Source organism: Pinus tabuliformis, chromosome 1_1, assembly GCF_031772625.1.
Source record: "Pinus tabuliformis cultivar Carrire ecotype Pingquan chromosome 1_1, CPIR1, whole genome shotgun sequence".
Lineage (NCBI taxonomy): Eukaryota > Viridiplantae > Streptophyta > Pinopsida > Pinales > Pinaceae > Pinus > Pinus tabuliformis.
This window is the reverse complement of record NC_142297.1, coordinates 230,922,517-230,945,621: the sequence shown is the minus strand read 5'-3', so window position 1 is coordinate 230,945,621 and position 23,105 is coordinate 230,922,517.

Sequence of the window (23,105 nt, the reverse complement as noted above, 5' to 3'; positions counted from 1 at the left end):
ATTTAATTAGCTTTGGTTTTTCTTTCTTTTTCCAGAAGGACGCACCCTCTGAGTACTGCACAGTGCGTCCTTGGACGCGCTGTTGCCGTTTGCACAGAGCGGGCCCGCACCTGTGACAACGGGTGGCCTGCGTCTTCCTGTAAAAGTTAAGAAAATTCCATTTTTGCTTTAAATTGCTTTTAGATTTTGATTTTACTTAGTGTTTTCTACCCAGATCCTTTAGTACCCTGTCAAGAATTCTCACCTGAACTGGTTTTGTGAGCGTTGAGTGTTTTAGTGGATTTCAACGAAGTTTAGACCTAGGGTTTGATTTTTGGATAGGTTCTGTAGTGACTTTGAGCGTAGAAAGTTGTCCAACCTTAGATCTCTCTGGTTAGTCAATCTTCTTAGAAGTCGGGCCTGTCGTAAAGTCTCCTTGTTTGAGCAGCTTGCCATTTAAGTTGTTTTGGGTCAAATTTCGAATTGCTTGTTTATAAAGTGTTGATTTCCATTTTACAAAAAGAACAAAAAGATTAGAGTTTTGTTTTGGCTAGTTTTTGGTTCTGCAATAAGCTAGTCCTTGATTCGATTGTGATCAAGTAAAACACCTTAGAATAATCATTGTTAGTTTTGACCTTGTTAGAATTGCTTAGAATAAATTTGCTTTTAGTTTGCTTATGAGTGGATTTTCATAGATTTTGATAGTTGTTAAAGATTGATTTTTGGTTATATTAGATTTATTTGCTTTATTAAAAGAAAAATACAAAAACATCTTCTTTAAAAGTCTTGTTTCAAGTAGCTTTTTGTTTTTCAAAGAAGAAAAGAGTTTTTTTCGTGCATGTAAAGAGAAGTTATGTTTTTATGCTTGGAAAAGAAAATCGAATTGTTTCTTTGATTGTCTTCAATTAAGAAGTTGCTTTTATAAAGATTGCATTCTCTCAACTTTTTAGTTAAAACAATTCATCGAAAAAGCAAAAGTAGTGGATAAATCATCCTAGGTGCATTTTGTAGTGGTTTTGAGTCGAGTCAACACACCACTAGTTTCACTTCCATCATCTTTTGACTTAAAGAACAACCTTAAAAGTAACGCTTAAATTAAAATTGAACTAGTAACTTTTATTTTCTAGGGCTCTGAAGCACCAACATAGCTTAGGCTAGGGTCTTGGAGTAGGTGAGTACTTAACTCTCCAAGACTACAAAACCAAACAGTTAGTCTATCTTGAGTAGAACAAATCCAATTGTTTCAGTTACATTCTGGGAAAGCTCCTCTTAAAGGAGAAGCACGAGCTCGTGTCCGAACCAGTGAGGGGATCATTCCTCCCTCGTTGGGAACGACGCCAGTCAGTACGTATTAAAAACGGTAAACCTCGGATTAACCATTGTCGAGGAGCCAGGGGTCACTTATCGGTAAACCTTGGATTACTGTCAAGGAGCCGGTAAGGGGATTGAGCTTGTTACTCTGCCCTTGCGTGCTGTCGGAGTTTAGACTGTTCCCCCAGGTGTAATTGTTGTGATTGGTAACCTTAGTGGCCATAATATCTAGGATTCTACCCAAGGTGACGGTGGAGGGAAGGTCCCACTGTACCTGGAGCAGACGTCGGCTATACTCACTTGGATTTTCTGGGGGGTACGCTTCACTTCGAGACGGTTAAAGTGGAGGAACTTGGTCCAGTCTATTCATTAAGCAGGTTGTCGGCGTAACTGTTCCACCCGCCATTTCTGTACTGAATCCTGCGAGGTTGGACCTAATCACCAACTAGCGCTTTTGGTCCGGAAGATACTGTTTGTGTGTGCTTTGACACTCTAGATTATTTAGGCGTGTGCTTCAAATTTGTTTGGTTCTTTAGAAGACTTAGGTGGTTTGATTTGAAATTTTTTACTTTGTTTTCGTGTGTTGTAGTTAAAATCATTAATTGTGGCGGAATTACCGAGACGGTCCCGTCGCATTGCGGGCCAGTCTCCTGAAGTTGTTTCTGTGGCCGAATTGTTGAGAAGATCCCGTGAACTTAGGGGTTCACCTCCTCGAGACGACCCCAGTACTTTAGAAGGTTTAAAGGTCCTTGTAACTCCTTCTAGGGACAGTAGTGTAGGTTCACCTGAAGAAGGAGAGTCTGCCTTGGTAGTCCATCCAGATTACCAAAGTTTAGAAACAGGTTACAATCCCGAAGCTGTTACAGTTTCCGAGCTTACTGGTAGTTTTTCATCTGCCAGTGAAACAGGCGAAGAACCTGAAATTTCCGAACCTGTTACTCCAACTCCTAGTGTTCCTGATTCACCAAGAATAGAAAGAATTATCACTGAAAATCTTCCTGTTGGATTAATTGCTATAGAAGAACTTGTTCCAGAGGAAGAAATAGGCGTTTCTGATTCTGAAGATATAATTACCCTTGATTTAAGGGAGCGTGAATCCATCTTTTACAGTCCTCCTAGAAGTGAACCTTGGTACCTTGCTTTAACCAATTTTTTAGACAACTCAGTAGGTTTTTCTACACCTCGTACTCCTTTTCCACCCGGAGGAATACATACTCCTGTAAATATGTCTGGTCAGTCATCTGTGTTTACGCAAAGTCCTGAATCATTTTTACATGGTGGTCCTTCTGTTCCTGCTGGGTATCAATCACTTTCTGGTACTTTTGCGGGAGCATCTCCTCAACCCATTGATCATGGGTTATTAGTTGGAAACAGTGGTAATGTACCATTGAGTATAGGTGATGTTTATATGATGTCAGGTTCAACTCCCATTAACCAACCTCAAGGTGGCCAATTACCGCCTGGGGGGCAACCTTCGTTAATGCCTGGGGGGCAACCTCAAGGTACTTCATTCGTGTCTGGGGGGCAACCTCAAGGGTATCAACCCCAGCCTCAATATGTACCCCAAAATCAACCTCAGTATCAGTATCAACCTCAAGGATGGCAACCTCAAGGATGGCAACCTCAAGGGTATCAACCCCAAGGGTATCAACCCCAAGGGTATGTACCCCAAGAGTATCAACCTCAAGGATACCAACCTCAAGGTCAAGGTCAACCCCAGTATTTGTATTTACCTCAAGGTTATCAACCTACGGGTCAATACCCTGGTCAAAGTTATCAACCACCTCAAGGGCAATCATATGGGACTGCACCTTACAGTTATCAACCCTATCCTCAATACGGCTATGGATCTCAGTATCCTCAACCTGTTACGAGTCAATACCCTGGAATGTTAACATGGGATCCGTCACAGGGTCAACAGATGTCGCAACCAAGTATACAGTCGGTACCTCAAGCAGGACAACCTGCAGTTCCTGGTCCACCCCAGCAACCGCAACCTGTCCAGTCAAGTGTTCAGACCCCTGTAACTTCGGTAGTTACTCAGCCGCCAATTGCACCTGGTACTCCACCTCACACGGCTGCAGCAACTACCGCTTCATCTACCATGCTTACTTCTGGAGTATCGGCAGCTCCGGTTTCTACTGTCCCTGTAACCACTCCTCAGACATCTGTACCGTTGTCTGGACCTACGGTTCAAACCACAGTCCAGATGCCTGTAGGCCACCTGGTACAAGTACGGTTGTTACTACTCAACCTCAATTTGTTCAACCTCCGTACCAGGGACAGTATCAACCTGGGCAAGCTGCCCAACAACCGGTTTACCAGTATCAACCGTATCCTGGGTACACTTATCAACACCTCAGCAACCCCAGTACGGTCCGGTTAATCCTGGTTTTCCAGGAGGATATAATATCCCAAATGCGACTCCTGTTCCTAGTTATCCTGGATATCCTCCTCCTGGGGCTGGTATTGTGACTCAGAATTTTAGAGATCCTAACCGGCAGTTACCGTTTATTGCAACTTTAGATTTACCCGACTTGACGCGCCTAACGAACGATCCAATTCAATATCTTCAGTTCTGGCCGCCAATGCCAAATAAGTTGCCCAGCGATATACCCAAGTTCGAAGGTAAGTCTGGAGAGGATCCGTCCAATCACGTGATGACTTACCACCTCTGGTGTGCATCAAATTCCATCTCAGATGATTCCATCCGCTTACGTCTTTTCCAGCGTACACTCATTGGTCTCGCGGCCAAGTGGTACATTGAGTTGCCACGGGCCTCTTTTTACAACTTTAGCCAGTTAGCTACCTCGTTCTTAACTCATTTTCAGTTACCAGTCAGATACGATAATGGTACAGAATTATTAACTTCGCTAAAACAATCGACATCCACGTACATTTCTGATCACATCCATGAGTGGAGACGTCGAAGGAGATTAGTGAAAGTTTTTATCCCGGACCAAATCTTAGCTGAATGGTTTGTCAAATCATTATTACCAAAATTACTGAAGATGTAGCTAAGGCCGGAGTAGTTACTGAGGAGCAAGTCATTGCTCAGGCACAATACCTTGACTTAGTTTACACTCAGTCGGGTACGTTACACGAGAAAATTCCGGATCTTCCCAAGTCAAACCAAATCGCTGCTGCTCCTTCGGGATCTCATGCCGCTGATGGTATGATTGGTATCGTGACTACGAAGAGCAAGAAGAAGTCTTCCAAGGCTTCAACTACTCCAATTATCACTTTGCCTGATTCTCCGACAGGAGAGTCTTCTCCTGAACTCACCGCCGACATTCACGCCGTAGAGTCATCTACGGCCAAATCAAAAAACGGTGGAAAGAAGAAAGGAAAGAAGAAGGCCAAAGCAGACAAGGCTCCAAAGGAGAAAGTAGAAAAATCGGAAACCAATGACGAAAAGCGCAAACCTCGCTATCCTTGTCTCATTTGTGAAGAAGATCATTTTACGAGAGACTGCCCTCATCGGGCCGAGGTAGTGAAAATAGTCAAAGGTTCTCCCACTCCTGCTGTGTTAAAGAATCCATTTCCAGAGCAGGAGAATAAGATGATAGGTTCTTCTTCGAATGCCAGTGAAGAACCCATTTTGATGATGTCTCATGTCAGGATTGCGACTCGATCGCAAGATTATGGTAGTAAGGCTCCTGTTGATGGTAAAGAAGCAGAATCTTCTCACTCTAACCCATCAACCTCAACTCCTGGTTCCGATCCACTACAGATCGAAAAACCTAACCCAGACTTAGTGATTAAGCCGCCCGCCAAGGGTGTACTTCGAAGGTCTGCTTTCAATCCACATGCGAGAGCAGCCCAGAATTACAACATTGTTGAAGACTTAGCTGTTTCACCTTCAGCAATGTCGGCACTCGAAGTGCTGCAATCATGTCCAGCGCAACGAAAATTGCTTTTGTCGGCTATCGGAGCTGTCGATGTTCAGGACCCGAACCTAATGATCTTTGATCTAGAAAATAGTACACCACGTCTCCCCCATCAAATGGCTTTCCAAATCCCAGTGATAGTCAAAAACAGGCCTATTCATCGGACTGTGATTGATGAGGGAGCTTCTACGTGTATTATGTCGATTCAATGTTGGAGATCGCTTGGTTCTCCTTCGTTGAACCAATCCCCCACCATCCTTAAGGCCTTTGATGGCCGTGGGTTCCGTCCGTTTGGTATTCTACAAGAATTGCCTATAGGGGTCGAAGGTAAAACCGTTAGTCTGGATGTGGAAGTGGTTGATGCCCCTCTAGACTACAACCTTCTTTTGGGTCGAAGTTGGTCATATGCTATGACAGCGGTCGTTTCATCGGTCTTCAGAGTCATTAAGTTTCCACATAACGGTAAGATCGTGACTATTGATCAGCTGACATACTTTTCATCCGACCCAACCTCTTCAGAAACTATCCAACATGTTGGTAAAACGACAATCCCTTATAAGGACATTGGTGTAGGTTTAGTTAAGGATTCCGGTTTACTGGGAACTTTTCCTCTCCCTCCACTCAATGTAGATCCTTCGTTTGCAACGATTCATATGATCACGTCAGAAAACATTATTCATGATGATCCTTGGTATGTTCCCTCTGACTCTGAGCTAGATTCACTCGGTGATGTTATGCCGTTGAGTCCGTATGAAATTGCTTATGAAGCTCTTATGTCTTTTACCGATTTTCATTCAACCGAACCGACCAAATGAATGTGGTCAGTGAAGAGTCACTTTTCACCTCACCTTTAGAACGGATAACGTTTCCCGAAGACGTGTCATCTGACGAACGACTTCGCGAAATCCTAAGTGTAGATGATCTACCATGGGAAGATCTCCATCACAGATCTTCGTTTTTACCTAAGGCGATGCATTTGAAAATGATTTTTCATCTATCTTTACCGCTGAATATGTCAAAGACGCTCAGGATCCAACGAAACATTCTGATTCAGAGCTGAATTTAGGGAATATTTCTCGTACTATTCCCATTGATATTTCAGTGAAGCCCGGAATTGAGGAGAACATTCATATAGGTGCCGCATGTACTGAAGAAGAAATCGAAACTTACAAGGCCCTATTCCAAGAATTCCGCGACGTGTTTGCCTGGTCCTACGAGGAAATGCCAGGAATCGATCCTGCCATTGTTGTTCATGAAATCAAAACCTACCCGGATGCTAAACCCATTCGGCAACGGTTGCGTCAGATTCACCCTCGAAAAGCAGCTGCAATTAAAGCAGAAGTCGAAAAGCTGTTGAAAGCAGGTTTCATTTATCCGATCCCGTTAACGGATTGGGTATCGAATATTGTTCCCGTCAATAAAAAACAAGGAACAATAAGAATCTGTATCGATTATAGGGATATCAATCGAGCTTGTCCAAAAGACAACTATCCTACGCCTTATATCGATCAAATAATTGATGATTGTGCCGGAAGTGAGATGTTTTCCTTCATGGATGGTTTCTCAGGCTATAATCAAATCAATATTCTACCTGCCGACCAACCAAAAACGGCATTCATTTGTCCATGGGGGACATTTGCTTATTGCAAATTACCTTTTGGGCTTAAGAATGCCGGCGCTACTTTTCAACGGGCCATGTCTTATGCATTTCATGACATCAAGCACATTGTGCAACCCTATCTCGATGATTTGCCTGCTCATTCTTTACACCGAGCTGATCACCTTGTCCATTTACGAGCAATCTTTATGAGGTGTAGGCATTATCGAATTCGGTTGAATCCCCACAAGTGTGTTTTCTGTATAGAAACAGGTCGATTGCTGGGATTTGTTGTTTCAAAAGCCGGCATTCGCGTCGATCCCTCGAAAGTCGAGGCTATCATCCAATTGCCTCCTCCTTCGAGTTTGCGCCAACTCCAAAGTTTGCAAGGGAAAGCGAACTTTTTACGCCGATTCATCCCTAACTACGCCGAGGTCACTAAAGGTTTTACACGGTTGTTGAAACAGAACGTACAATTCTTTTGGGACGAGATTGCCCAACAATCTTTTGATGCATTAAAACACGCGTTGACCCATGCACCGTTATTGCATCCTCCCAACTACAACCAGGACTACTTCTTATACCTCGCAGCTTCGCATTCCACCATTGGAATGGTGTTAGTTCAAGAAGATGAATTCAAGGCAGAGCATGTGATATATTATCTTAGCAGAACCTTAAATCCAACTGAGTTAAAATATTCGCATGTGGAGAAATTGGCCCTGGCAGCCGTTCAAGCTGTCCAGCGTTTTCGTCACTACATTCTTCTCCGCAAAACTACGGTTATTTCGGATTGCAACCCTATGATTTATATCTTGACAAAACAACTGCTAGGGGGCAAGTACTCTAAATGGATCGTCATCCTGCAAGAGTTCGACTTGGAGTTTGAGAAATCCAAGTCTAAGAAATCTTTAGTCTTCGCGGAATTGATGTGTGATTTCCCGAGTGCTGACACAGAGACTGTGGCAGAGGAGTCCATTGTGGACGAATCTTTGTTTCTTATTAGCACTGTAGATCCGTGGTATGGGGATATAATCATCTATCTCCAAACCCAAACCTTTCGGCCTGAAGCTTCCAAGGAAGACCGTCGAAAAATTCGGTTTCAATCCCAGCAATACAGAATTATTGGAGATACACTTTATCGCCTGGGGGCAGACTTAGTTTTTCGACGTTGTTTAACTCACGACGAGGCTGAGAGAGTTTTGAATGATTGTCACTCTGGAGCATGTGGCGGTCATATGTCTGGGTATGCCACAGCTCAGAAGGTGTTGCGCGCTGGCTATTTCTGGCCGTCTATGTTTAAAGATTGTATCCTTGCCGTCAGAAAATGCCACAACTGTCAAGTGTTTGATCGAAAGATGCGCGCTCCACCTGCTCCTCTCCACCCTATAATTGCCGCTGGTCCATTCGCCAAATGGGGTATTGACTTTATTACTTGTAACCCTCACTCGGCCGGGGGGCATGCGTATATCATCCTCGCGGTTGATTATTTTACTAAGTGGGCCGAGGCGATGCCTACATTCGACGCAAGCGGCAAGACAGCTGCAGTTTTCGTATTCAATCATATCATAACTAGGTTTGGTGTCCCACAAGCAATCATTACTGACCATGGGAGCCATTTTCGAAACGTCATGATGACTGAGCTTACAAGCCAGCTTGGTTTGCGCCACGATAGCTCTACACCTTATTATCCGCAAGCCAACGGTTTGGTTGAGTCAATCAACAAAGTTCTAGTCATCATGATTCGACGGATCATTGGTATCCATCGAACGAATTGGCATAACATGTTATTTTCGGCGCTATGGGCATATCGAACTTCAGTGAAAAATTCAACAGGTTTCACCCCTTTTCAGCTAGTTTATGGCTTAGAAGCTGTGTTACCTATTGAATGCGAAATCCCATCACTTCAAATGGCTGTCGAATTACTTCCAGCTACTTCCGAAGAGGAGAAACGGTTGTTATACTTGGCTAAATTAGATGAGACTCGACGTGACGCTACTTTAGCTATCGAGACTCACGCAAAACGAATGAAAGCCCAGTACGATAAAAATGTAACCCCTCGAAGTTTTTCGGAAGGAGACCTAGTACTATTATATGATCAAGCTAACGATAAGCTAGGTGCCGGAAAATTCGTTCCCATGTGGCATGGGCCCTACATTGTAAAGCGAAAGCTAGCAAAAGGGGCTTATGAGCTAGTTGATTTTGATGGGGACTCTTTGGGCAAACCCAGAAATGGACTTTACCTAAAGAGGTATTATGCTTAAAATGATGGATGGAGAAATTTTTAGATAGGTTAGATTTCCTTTCTAGCTAGCAAGTGTGTTAGTTTAGTCAGTGTGCTTAGTTTAGCAAGTGTGGTTTTCGTCATTATTCTGGCTTATCTTGGTTTTACTCTTGATATTGTAGATGTCGACGCCTCTCCAAACATACATTGGATTTGCTGATGGTGCTTGTCGTAGTACACGGAATATCTCTTCCGCAGCTTGGGTTATCTATTCACCCTCTGACGAGTTAGTTTCTATGCATGGGGTAAGCCTCGGTCAAACAACGAATAACATTGCAGAATACAGTGCAGTGGTTGAATTATTATCCGAATCTATTTCATTTGGAATTCGACGTTTGATTGTGAGGTTAGATTCTGAACTTGTTGTATTACAGCTTAATAGAGTTTATGCCATTAGAAATCCTGTGTTGTTAAGGTTGTTTTTGAGAGTGCGTCTCTTGGAACGTGAATTTGATTACATTGAATATCAACATATTCCAAGGTCCCTGAATACATTAGCAGATGCAATTGCTTCTCGAGTGTTGGACAGACATTTATAATAATCATGCAAGTAAATTTAAAGACATTTCATCATACATGTTAAACAAGATAAGCCGGTAATAGTGATATATATAGATAGAAGTGTGTCCAAAAAATATATACATCGTCTTCGATCATAGGTTGAAAACACCTTATGATCGGCAAAATGATAGTACAAAAAGTCAAAAATGTCACATGTGACTACAAAAAGTGACTAGTCAATCACTGGTGGTGCTCTCTGTACGACACCACTGCGCGGGCTACCTTACGCAGAAATCTCCTAAACGGTCCAGGGACCGCGACTACAAAACGCTGAAGCCTGATAGGAATGTCGTCCATAGTAGTCTCAGGTATGTCTACCGTGAGACGATCTAGGTCATGCTCCAACTCAGCTAGTACGTCTGCAGCCGCGTCCTGTGGGGCCGGTACCGGTGCAGCTGGATGTCGTCTATCATAAGGCCGGAGATTGGCTGGACGCTGTGGACCAACATCTACATTTTTAAAATTTTATTGTTAGTTTGAGACGATATATATGAAAAATAAAAAATATACATAACTAGAAAACTTGTGAAAATAGAAGTACCTCTGTCGTCCCATTGTTCTCCCTGTGGAAGAACCATGTCCGGATCACCTCTGAAATCCATTCCGGCATATGGAAAGTCTTGTATCACAAAAAGCTGGCCCTCTAACCAGTCAAAGTAACTGTCTGAGAATCGAACCACTGCCGCGCCCTCGTCAGGATGCCGGGCCATCACCGTAACCCATCGTATAAGCTTTGGCTCCCGAGGACCCAAGTCATCAACAGTGAGTTGCTGAGGGATCAGCATTGGAACTCTCTCCAAGGCAAAGCTCACGACTATAGGCCCATATCCAAAAGTCTTTAGTCGTCTGTTCTTTGCCTTGGTCAGTTGGCTCTTCATATGAGCCGACACAGCTTCACACCAGTTGAAGATGGTGCCTTGGTAACAGTCAACTGCCATCCGCATTTGGGATCCGGAAGCAATGTGTAAAGCGGCCGCGCCGCAAACCCTGGTGACCGTGAACGCTATAACTTTGAGTTCAGGCAGAGCGATGTGTTTTATCTCTACGCCTTTTTTATGGCGAGTCCCAGGTCTGCACCACTCCTCGCGGAGATCATCAAGGGATTGGCCACCCGGCCTGGTCCCCGCAAGGTTGAGTTGCTCACCTCTGTTTGGCAAGCCAGTGAGAAAGTATACATCCGAGGGCTCTATCTCGAGCTGGTGCCCTCCTATGTAAAAGCATTGATCTTGAACGTTCCATCGCTCAACCAGCCATTCCAAGAATCTTACCTGGCCCCTCATGCCCGGTATGGTCCAATATTTGTATAACCCGCATGTTCTTAGGGCATCCAGAGAGGGTTGGTGGTTTATTGCAGCTTCATCTTCCTCTACGTGCTCTCTCTCTCTCCAGTCTAACATGATTAATGCCCTGCATATCAAAAAAGACAAGTAGAAATTGATTTGAAGAAGTTTGGTGGTTTTTTGAGGGAGTTGGGGTTTTCAAATGCGCACTTCTCGGAAGACGCACCCCAGCTTTGTAGCACAGGGCGTCCGGACGCAGCTGGCCTGAAGGCGGGCTGCGTCCCCTGACCTTTTTCCCGTGTGAGAAAAAGTCGGGGGACGCAGGTCACCCGAAGGGCACCTGCGTCCGCCGAGAGGCGCATTTTGAACCCAAAACCCCCCCAAAAAATGAAACAGAGACCTAAAACTTAATTCTAAATGGATAGAAATGCAGAGTAGGATGTGTAAAATACCTGGATGAAGCGGCGTTCGATTCCGACGGTCAGATTTTCCGCAGCGACCACGGGAAGTTTCTTGTCAAAAGCTCCTTTTTCAACCTCCAAAGTCAAACGGTAAAAATGACATGGTAAAAGGTCTTTTTATAGGTTTTTTGGGTGAATGAGTTCATTTTTTACCATGAAAAGATGTTTTTCGACGTATTTTTGCCTATTTTAAACAGGTATGAGTAATGTGTCGCTTTTGTGCAGGACAAAGGGATTTCGAGGGAAATTGTAATTTTCACAAATAAAAATATCAGAGTCATCTTTTAAGCCCTTTTCTGACTCCTAAAACATGAAAAGATCGCCGAGTGTTTCTTTTTCACTCGTTAAAACGGAATTAAAAGACGGTCCCCTTTTAGCTCTTTTCTGACCGTAAAATCAGGAAAGGATTGCCGGGTTTTTGTCATTTCAAACTCGATAAGGAACTAAAACGACGTGTCTTTGATCGCTTTTTACTTTTCAGGTCGACGAAACTATTATGAAAGTACTCCTTGGTCGCAAGATCAAGCGGTTCCCCCAGGTATTATTTTATACTTTTTCGGGCTTGAGGGACACAAACTTACGAAAAAGTTCAACGTGGAGTTTCCTTAAGTTTTTCAGACTCTCTAAAATTGAAAAACGCCGAGTTTCTCCTATACTGGGCTCGTTAAACTTTTACAGTAAAGGACCTGTTCAATTACAAACAGGAACGAACCACTCCTTCCTAGGGTTCGAATTTAAACTAGGTTGGACTCGTCCGAAGGATGAGCTTATAACCAAGCATATGTTATCCTCCTCAAGCTTGTTAAAAATAAAGAGGTACTTGCCAGAAATGGTGGGGGAAAAGAGAGAAGAATGAACCTATTTGTCACCTTTTGTCTCAAACGAAACTTTATTACCACTCTTGAACACGACACTTTTGCATTTCACCTGGGTTGGGAAATCTTTTACCTCACAGTTGACCAAATCACTTTGAAAATCTTTAACCGGGTTCAGGGATTAACTTTGAGTTATTCGTCACCAAACCATCTGTTGTATCGTTATGTGTTCAAGAGGTCTGCGAGCAAAACTTTCATCTGCAAAATACTTATCATCCATTTGACCATCCCTGAGTCAGTCCTTACAACAACATTTCTTCAACTTGAACAATGATTTCGTGTTGCAGGCTTGCCTGCAACGAGTCGCTTTCTATCGACATCGACACATTATCTAGAAAGATGACTTAGGAATCGACAGTACCTTGAAGTCTGCATGCATCAATGGCAGGTTTCTCGCCTTTGACGACAGTTTACATCATTGACTTTCGATCAAAGGATTCCGTGAAGTGTTCGACATCAAAACATCTATTCACATTTCACGGGTTGTGCTTGGTACTTTGAGAACCATTGACATTACTGGTGGTCTCTCTCACGCTTGTTAACAGTTTACATCATCGACTGGTAATCAAGTGGTTTCTAACATGTTCGACATCAAATCATTTAATCACATGTTTAGAATCGTACCAATTCGGGAAGTAGAAGTGAAGACCCTGGATCTAGTTTCTACCATCCAGGCTGCGAGGAGTTTTGTATTCATTATCTATGTAGACTAATCATAAACAGATGGCTGCGTCCATACTGTGTCTACAAAAGTCTATAAAAATGATGTACTACAAGATCATTCCTGTATCAGAATAGTTAGTCCATTAGTTAAAGTTTTGAATCTGAGTATGGGAATGCCTACCTCAGTGATGATATAATCTTATACATGTATTTTGTGTTGAAAATTGCAGGTTCCAACCAGGTCATCCACAAGTCAATCCTTGAAATGATAAAGCGCTTCACCCTTCCTAGAATTACAAAACACCAATCTATTCCAGGCTTCGCACTTTAGGGGGCAATCTGTTACACTAAAAAATGTCACCTTGACTACTTACAGTTAGTATGGCTCAAATCAACAGTCATGCTACCCTCTTAGGCAAGTCTTATGCCTCTGTTATCCATCTCAAACTCAAAGAAGAGAGAAAGTCTTGTAAAAACTATGTTTATCTCTGGGGTCGCAGGTTCTCTCTAGCCTTACCTGCGGGGACGCAGGCCATGTTCACAAAAGCTGCGTCCATGGACGCTCTGTATGTTAAAGGACAGGTGCGTCCTTCTGTAAAAGGCAAAATGCGCAAGTTTTATCTTGAAAAAGTTACTTGTGGTTACTTCTAGAACATTCTAGAGGTCGGTTTGATGAAATGGATGCGCCTCCAGTTGGTTCATGTATCTCTATTAAGAGGGGACTTATCCCATCAATAAGGGAGCTATCCCACCCATAGAGGGGGATGATCCCATTGATAGTGGACCTGAATAACCTCTTTACAGCACTATAAATAAAGACATTGAGCCAGAAGGAGAAGAGGTTAGAGCTATACATTTTCTTTGGGTAAATGCTGCAGGATTTAGGACTTCCATTAGAACCTTTGTGAGGAGAGATTGTCTTTACATGATTCTACTTGGAAGTGGGTGAGCTTTGTCGAAGTAGAGGAAAACACTTGATGGACCCTGGGAGGAACTTGCACAACACCAAGGCCAGGTTGTAAGAGTTTCTTTGTTTCGTTATTAATACAAACTGGTTTATTTTTCTCAATAGCTTGTGTTAATGAGTTATTTCATGTGTTCCTTGGTCTGCATGTTGAATGTATGTTTTATTATATGAAATACAAGTGCTTGGTAATTGTTTGATTGTTTGTGGTTGCAGGAATTGACTTGAAGGAGGAGCTCATCCGGATCGCCAAGAACGGACTACAACAACAACGTTTTGGAATAAGGTAAGCCTAAACACTTGTAGTTTTCATGTTATAAAAGGTATATTTAGAGAAAGATTACTCCATTTTGTCTTGTTTGTCGCTAGAGAGTTTCGACTCCTAGGGAGGTCAGTTGTGTCAGCCCAAATGACTTTTTCCGCCACGACACCTTATAATGGGCATGCCATTTAAATTCAATTAGGTGTGGCTAGAGGACCTGAAATTTAACACACTTGTCAAGTATTTTTCGTCACAATATTTGGCCAAGGAGGCATCTCCCATTGGGGCGACCATTAAGAAGCTTCATGTTCTAAAATCGGTGGTGAAAAGATGGGAGAGAAAGAAGAAAAACTTAATTCACAAAGACATCAAGGACATCTCAGACGAATTGGACAAACTAGGTTTACAACTGCAGAAGGGGAACCCAACTCGGGACCTGTTGTCTTCCATCAGGATGCTGGAAGAAAAAAAAAAAATTGTTGAACATCCAAGAGGTCACATGGCACTTAAAAAGCAGGGCGTTGTGGATTCAGAAGCGGGGTAGGAACACAAATTTTTTGCACTAATATGCAAGCCACAGAAGGAAGATTAACACCATTTGGGAAATGAAGGACTCAAGCAGAAACCTGGTTCAGACTCTCCCGGGCATTCAACAGGAGGCAGTCTCATTCTTTGAAAAGGCATACAAGAGAAGGGAGGCGGATTTCATAGAGGATCAGATCTAGGGGTTGGAGTTATATCCTACTATGTTTGATGAGGCCTCAAATGATGCACTATACAAGTGTGTCACTAAGGAGGAAATATAGGAGGTACTAAAATCATTTAAAAGGGACAAATTCGTAGGCCCGGATGGGTGGAATGTGGAGCTATTTATACAAGTCTACGATGTCATGTATGGTGATTTGTTGAAGATGGTTGAGGAATCTCGATTACATGTATTCGTGCACCCCCACATCAATTCCACCTATATCTCTCTCATTCCCAAGCGGAAGCTCACTAGGTATTTTCTTTACTATAGGCCCATATCATTGTGCAATCTAATATATAAGTTAATTTCCAACATCATTGCTCTCCAGGCCAGTAAAATTTTGTCAAAGTATATATCACCCGAGAAATTTTGTTTTCAACGAGATAGGCAGATACATGATGCAGTGGCTACCGCACAAGAGTGCCTCCACTCCATCCTGTTGAAAATAACAACAAGAAATGCTAAAAATAGAAATGTTAAAAATAGCATTCAGAATATTCCAATTTTAATTTGTCCTTGAATTAAAATTTGAATTTAGTCTCTCCAGCTGCTTGAAAAATAATTAATTAATTCATCTTGGATTAATTAGTTGGAGAAATTCAAGCTAGAAGTCTTTGTGAAGCCATGCAACAGTTATCCCTGAAATTAAGGAGATTATCCCTTAATTAAGGAGATAAGGATGAGTTGTATTTGAGTTGTAATTAGTTAGCTCAGATAACTGAGTTAAGTCCAGTTAAATTAGTTCCAAACAGTTTGAGGAACTAACTGTGAGTTCAGCCAGTTAATGCATGCATGTATGAAACTAGTGTACTCCAGATAATTGAAGATTGTCTCATAAATAACTCATGCATGTCAGTTTAGACAAAGACCCAGTTGAGATTAAAGACAGGGACATTATATTATCAGTTGGAGGAATTTTCCTATAAAGGAAACTCATCCATGCAGAAGGAACAAGGTTCCTTGAGGATTGCGCAGTTTTACAGGGTGTGAGATCACTGTGAGTGATCAGTGTTACACTTGGTAACAGTAGGATCACCATGGAGAAACAGCGCAAGGAAATAGGAAGCTTGGATGGCAGAGGAGAAGGTTTGTGAGAAGCCTTGTTTGCTTGTGAGCATCCAGGAGGATTGTACTGAGAGCTGGGTAGCTGTGGGAGCTAATGCTTTATGTAATCTTGATGTATTTCCACCTTGTATGATAATACAGACAGTGGGGTTTTTAGCTGAGGCTTTCCCCTGAGTATTCTTCTGTGTTTCATGTGTATTGATTCTTCTTCTCTGTTATATGTGTTCCACTTGATCTTGCTCAAATCTATTAAGCTTGCGCAAGTTTGATAGTAGAAGTATATTATAGTATTTTTCTTTGGTATATTGCATTATCGAGTTAATCTACAGTCAAATTTTCTACATAGATCTCAGAGGTAGATTTGTAGAGAATTTGCAGGAAATTCTACATGGTATCAGAGCTGTGAACAGTATATGGAGAAGAGAATTCAAAGCTTGAAGTTCGGGGTTGCAGGTGCAAATCGAATTCATATCATAATTTAAAAATATATATATATATTGAGATGGGACATTATGTGACTAATTGCCTATCGAAGAAGTCCAAGAAGGGATCCTCAAAAGGATCAGAAGCTGAGGCATTAGCCTCTCAGTTCGAAATGGACTTCACCCTCATCGCATGCATGGTGTCATCTATGATGGGTTGTGGTTGGTATCTTGACAGTGGAGCCTCATTCCACATGACCGGCAATAAAATTTTATTCAATACCTTGGAGGAGAAAGACCTCAAGATGCACATAGAGATGGGTGATGACGAAAGGTTTAGTGTTTCAGGAGTGGGCATGGTTTCTTTTCAGAGGGAGCATGGAGCTCCTATCACCTTGACAGATGTGAAGTATGTGCCTGGACTGAAAAATAACTTGGTATCGATTGCAATGTTGGAGGACAAATGCTACGATGTTGTCTTCAGTAAGGGAAAGGTTTTCCTTAGACACACCACCACGGGACTGGTGAAACAGATCGGTTCATGGGTACAAAACCTATATGCTCTTGAGGTTCAAGATGCATGCAAAGCCTTGAGGAGCAAGGCAAAGGTTAGATACTTGGTGGTAGAGAGGGAGAGTAAATTACCTCTCAACATGTCGTCCCAAAAGAAGTCTCAGACAATTGTGGAGGAGCCACAATTGGAGATGCTGATAGGAGACCGAGTGGAGGCATCCACCAATGCAGAGACCTCCAATAGGGGGAAATTCCGAGCCAAGTGAGCAGAGGGAGCACATGCAGCCATACCTCGAGGTGTGATGTGGGTCGATGTGAAATGATAGTCCCAAGAAGGCTGAAATAGGGGCAGGATCCTTGAGGTACCCAACCTCTTTGATTAGACCTTGCTACGGGAGCCCCGACGAGGAGTAGCAGGACTGGCTGAGTGGGTAGAGACAGATGTGGATGAAGTGGCAGAGGGAGCTTCAGCATCAGAGGGTGTTTCTAGCCCAACAGGGAGGTCAATTTGGAGATCAGTTACTTACTTCTCAGTAATTGAGTTGCAGTGCAGCAGTGGGCAACACGATGCAACATGATGAGAAGAGGTTCAGTGTGGATGCAGTGCTGGGAGAAAGGACTAGAAGCAGAACAGATGTAGCAGGAGGAATCAGTGGGATTGATGCAGTCAGAGATCAAAGGGACAGAGGCTAGAGTAGTCAGATATTGAAGAGCGCAAAGAAGGATTGACAACAATTTAGAAAGGCAGAGTCAATAGAAGCGCAAAGTTTTCAGTCAATAGAGGCAATAGCAATCAAAGATTTTGATGATAGAGGCATCATTCTGATTCAAGTTGGAAGTTTTTTTTTTTTTTTTTTTTAGAGTTGCTAGAGCAACAACATTAGAGAGAAGTGTTACATGCAGAACATTCCAAAGGTTCAGGATCGGGATCGAGTTGAATTCCTTTCTTGTTGAGAGGGAGTGTTGAAAATAACAACAAGAAATGCTAAAAATAGCATTCAGAATATTCCAATTTTAATTTGTCCTTGAATTGAAATTGAGAATTAAAATTCGAATTTAATCTCACCAGCTGCTTGAAAAATAATTAATTAATTCATCTTAGATTAATTAGTTGGAGAAATTCAAGCTAGAATTCTTTGTGAAGTCATGCAACAGTTATCCCTTAAATTAAGGAGGTTATCCCTTAATTAAGGAGATAAGGATGAGTTGTATTTGAGTTGTAATTAGTTAGCTCAGTTAACTAAGTTAAGTCCAGTTAAATTAGTTCCAAATAGTTTGAGGAACTAATTGTGAGTTCAGTCAGTTAATGCATGCATGCATGAAACTAGTGTACTCCAAATAACTGAAGATTCTCTCATAAATAGCTCATGCATGTCATTTCAGACAAAGACCCAGTTGAGATTAAAGACAGGGACACTGTACTATCAGTTGGAGGAATTTTCCTATAAAGAAAACTCATCCATGCAGAAGGAACAAGGTTCCTTGAGGATTGCGCATTTTTACAGGGTGTGAGATCACTGTGAGTGATCAGTGTTACACTTGGTAACAGTAGGATCACCCAGGAGAAACAACACAAGGAGATAGGAGGCTTGGAGGGCAGAGGAGAAGGTTTGTGAGAAGCATTGTTTGCCTATGAGCATCCAGGAGGATTGTACTGAGCGCTAGGTAGCTATGAGAGCTAATGCTTTGTGTAATCTTGATGTATTTCCACCTTGTATGATACTACAGATAGTGGGGTTTTTAGCTGAGGCTTTCCCCTGAGTATTCTTCTGTGTTTCATGTGTATTAATTCTTCTTCTCTGTTATGCGTTCTAATTGATCTTGCTCAAATCTATTAAGATTCTGCAAGTTTGATAGTAGAAGTAGATTATGGTATTTTGCTTTGGTATATTGCATTATCGAGTTAATTTACAGTGAAATTTTCTACATAGATCTCAGAGGTAGATTTTTAGAGAATTTGCAGGAAATTTTACACATCCATTCCAAAAAATTAGAGGCAACATTCATAAAGGTTGACTTGCCTTGTAGAAGGCATATGACTGTCTCGACTGGGGCTACCTGCGGATGGTCTTGTATAAAATTTTGCTCCATCCCAGGAACACAGAATGGAACATGTTTTGTGTTTCGAATGCAAAATTTTTTGTTATCATTAATCGTTATCCCACTCGGTATTTTGGGGCGGGCCAAGGTTTGAGATAAGGGTGTTCTCTATCTCCTTTGTTATTTATCTTGGCCATGGATGGTCTCACTCTGCACATTAAACAAATTGTTGGGATGAGAGCATTTCTAGCCCTCAATCTGGGGAGGGGCATTAAGATCTCACACAGTTTTTTCGTGGACCATGTTCTAATCATGGGCATGATTACAAGGTGCATGTGGCTCGCTTTTTACCATATTTTCTTCAAGTTTGGGAATGCTACGGGACTTCATATGAACCAATAGAAATATATTTTTATTTATGGCCAGGGTGACGAGGAGGACATTGTATACATTAAATCTTGATTTGGAGTGGAATAAAAAAGAATTAAGGAGGGAATGAAATATATGGGTTTTCATATCAAACCCAAAAATTACAAGGTTAATGATTGGATGTGGCTGGTGGATCATTTCTATAGCAAGATCATGGGGTTCAAATGGGATCGGCCATTTGGCTCAGCCTGAACAAAATAAAACACTCATTCTTGCGGGGGTCATGCTAGTCTTTTGAACTTGGCATTGAGATACTCATTAGTTCGGATCGCATATTGGGAGTGATACTAGAATTTCACATTTCGGACAGGCTCATTCATTGTATAAATAACTCGGGATACTTTTTTTGGATCCGGGGCATTAGAACTTGGAATAGGAATATCCCAATCTAGAAGGAGGCGGGGGAGATGGGCCTTAGGGGTACTGAAGCATTGGAATGGGAACAAATCAGAAGAGACATGCGCCTGTCTAGTATATATAAGGGGGAGGATGGAGATCAAATGGGATGGAATGGGGAGATGAAGCGAGGGGGATATATTGGTTGCTGACACCTACAAAGCCATATGCGACTGGTATCACAATAGAAATGAAGTATGCTAGTTCATAAAGTTTTGGAAAATTAAGATTCCAATCAAAATCATATTATTTGTCTGGCTCATTTGTTGTGCAGGGAGGAGGTGGAAGACAACCTTCATTTATTTCTTAAATGCCTATTTCATATCAGATCTAGATGGAGCTATCAGGCCGGTTAAAATTCCCTTTGGTTCCTTTCGACTCTATCACATCTTGTTTGTCTTGGTGGAGTCGCAAACCGTCCCAATGGCGTGTTATACCCCTCGCTTACTTTTGTGAAATCTGGAGATGTTGGAATCATATTATTTTTGAAGGATCGATGAGGGACATGACACTAGTGGTTAACTAGATTTTGGGGTGGATAACTCCAATTTTGTCAACTCCACTCATACCTAATCGATCTTCTCTCTCAACTGCTGGTCCTAGGATCAACTATCCGACCGCATTTTTTTATGGAGCCACACAAGGGGGCAGATGTAGATGTGGTTTCTGGATTGTTCTCTCATTAGAATAGCAATACTGGGTACACTGGGCGGCGGATAGTTGAACAAATATGAAAGCGGAGGCCATGGCATTGTAGGAGATTCTTTGGTTTGCTTCTTTCCTGAGCATTCCCTCCGTCCATATATATGGGGATTCATAATGTATTATCAACCATGTACGTGGCATCATGTGTATCTGGCATCCACATTTATAAGGGCTCACACAAACTATGCTTCTTTGGAGGACATTTAGGGACATTTCTATTCAGGACATTGGAAGGGAGTACAACCAAAACATAGACAAGATGTCCGAAATGGGCATATATGCTGGGCAAGATGAGATGCACTTTGAGATTCTCACTTTGAGATTCTCTACATTAGACGCAGGTTTTCTCCTTTTTCCCGAATATGGTTAAATGAATGACAAACTCTTTAATACTATTACTTTTCCTATTTTCATGTCAGTTATTGTTTTTTGCTATTTTTATGGAGAAATCCATTTTGCTCACAGTCTGTTAAATATGGATGTTTAAATATCTTAGATTTACTTCATATATTCCTGGTATCTGCAACATGGATATATATTGGATTATAAGTTGTTTTTTGGGACTATAAAACATATTTAGTAGATGTGTTTTGCATTGGATCTCATAAAATATGTACTGATAACTTTATAATACAAATCTCGGCGTTTTTCCCTTAGTTCGACGGGTGAAGTTTCTTGAAAAGAAAAATTCCAATACTAATTAAAGCATTGGAATATGGTTTCAATTTTCACTTTGGTTTGATGGGTCAAGTGTGCAATAATTTTAGTAAGTGATTTCGAAAAAGAGCTGCAAATTTATAGGAAGTACGATCGATTTTCCAGGTAACGGGTGGGAGTGGAAGTGAAATCAAAATTCGAAACCTGTTGTCGCCGACAAAGGGTAAAGTTAATGTAAAATCAAAATGTGCATTGACCCCACACAGAATATGTGTGGAAACGGGGTTCCCTTACGGGGTTGATGGTCCGTCTCTGGGTAGCGCCTAATCAGTCATATATCGCGTATTCAATGCACTCGGAGATGCACGCGAGATAATCCGTTAACGCACGAATTTGAAAACTCGTCACTAAATAAAAAAAGGCAATTTACGTGTTAATGGGCTATGTCGCGTGCATCTCCAGGTGCATTGAATACACGATATATGGCTGGTTAGGCGCTGCACCGTCTCTGCGCCAATCATAGTTCAAATAAGTAATAGTTCCATCAAATATTGCTTATATGAGTCAATTGCTTGTTTGAATTAAATGTGATTGATCTGGAAAGCTTTACAGTGGATTATGCGAAGGATGTGATTGATTCACCACTTTGATCTTATCTGTTATGAGTCAATTGCTTGGTTGAATTAAATGTGATTGACCTGGAACACTTTACAGTGGATTATATGTGAATTAAATGTGATTGACCTGGAAAACTTTACAGTGGATTATATGCGAAGGATGTGATTGATTCACCACTTTGATCGATTTTCTAACTGTCTAAATAAAAAATTTAAGTGCGGTCGATCCACCTGATTGATGGATCCATTACTGGTTTGAATTAAATTTGATTGATATGGAGAACTTCACTTGTTTGAATTAAATGATAAACTTTATAATGGACTATATTTGATGGATGTGATAGATCCACAAATATAGTAAGTCAATAAATACAGTAGGTTTTATGGATCCCCTAACTGTTTAAATTAAATGTGATTGATAGTTTGATGGATCCCTCAACCATTTAAATTAAATGTGATTGACCCACCATCATTGATGGATCATTACTCGTTTGATGGAACTATTACTTATTTGAATTGGGGACATCAATGTAGCATCAGCTCAGAACTACAAAATAACTACACGTCATGCTGGTTTCGATGGAATTACAAGGAAATGACGCAGCTGCTGTATTCTTGGTCAGCCATGTTTAACCAAGGCACCCAAGGCACCCAACTCCCCTTTGCCCCTTTGGATCTTTCTTTAGTTGTATGTCATTCCAAGCTGAATAATTCCTATTTCCACCTCAGAATTTTAATCAATGCACTCTGACATGTGTTCGGGATAAGGAAATATAAGGCGTCCAGTCATGTCTGGAGGAGAAAAAAAACAGCGAGCGTTATATTTCCTTATCCCCAGCACATGTCAGGGTGCATTGATTAAAATTCTGGGGTGGAAATAGGAATCGCCGCTGTATTCTTGGTACGGGACTGAGTGACCCATTTTTTACTTAAGTACGGGACTGAGTGACCCACAACCACGGTTTAACCAAGGCACCCAACTCGTACCCTCTTTCTCGACTTTTTCACCTCCAGCAATAATTGCACCTATATTTCCCCCCCCCTTTGGATCTTTCTTTACTTATAAAGTCATTCCACGCTGCTGTATTCTTGGTACGGGACTGAGTGACCCAGTTTTTACTTAAGTACGGGACTGAGTGACCCACAACCACAGTTTAACCAAGGCACCCAACTCGTACCCTCTTTCTCGACTGTGCACCTCCAGCAATAATTGCACCTATATTTCCCCTCCCCTTTGGATCTTTCTTTACTTGTATGTCATTCCACGCTGCTGTATTCTTAGTACGGGACTGAGTGACCCACAGGATCTGAGTGACCCACAACCACAGTTTAACCAAGGCACCCAACTCGTACCCTCTTTCTCGACTGTTGCACCTCCAGCGATAATTG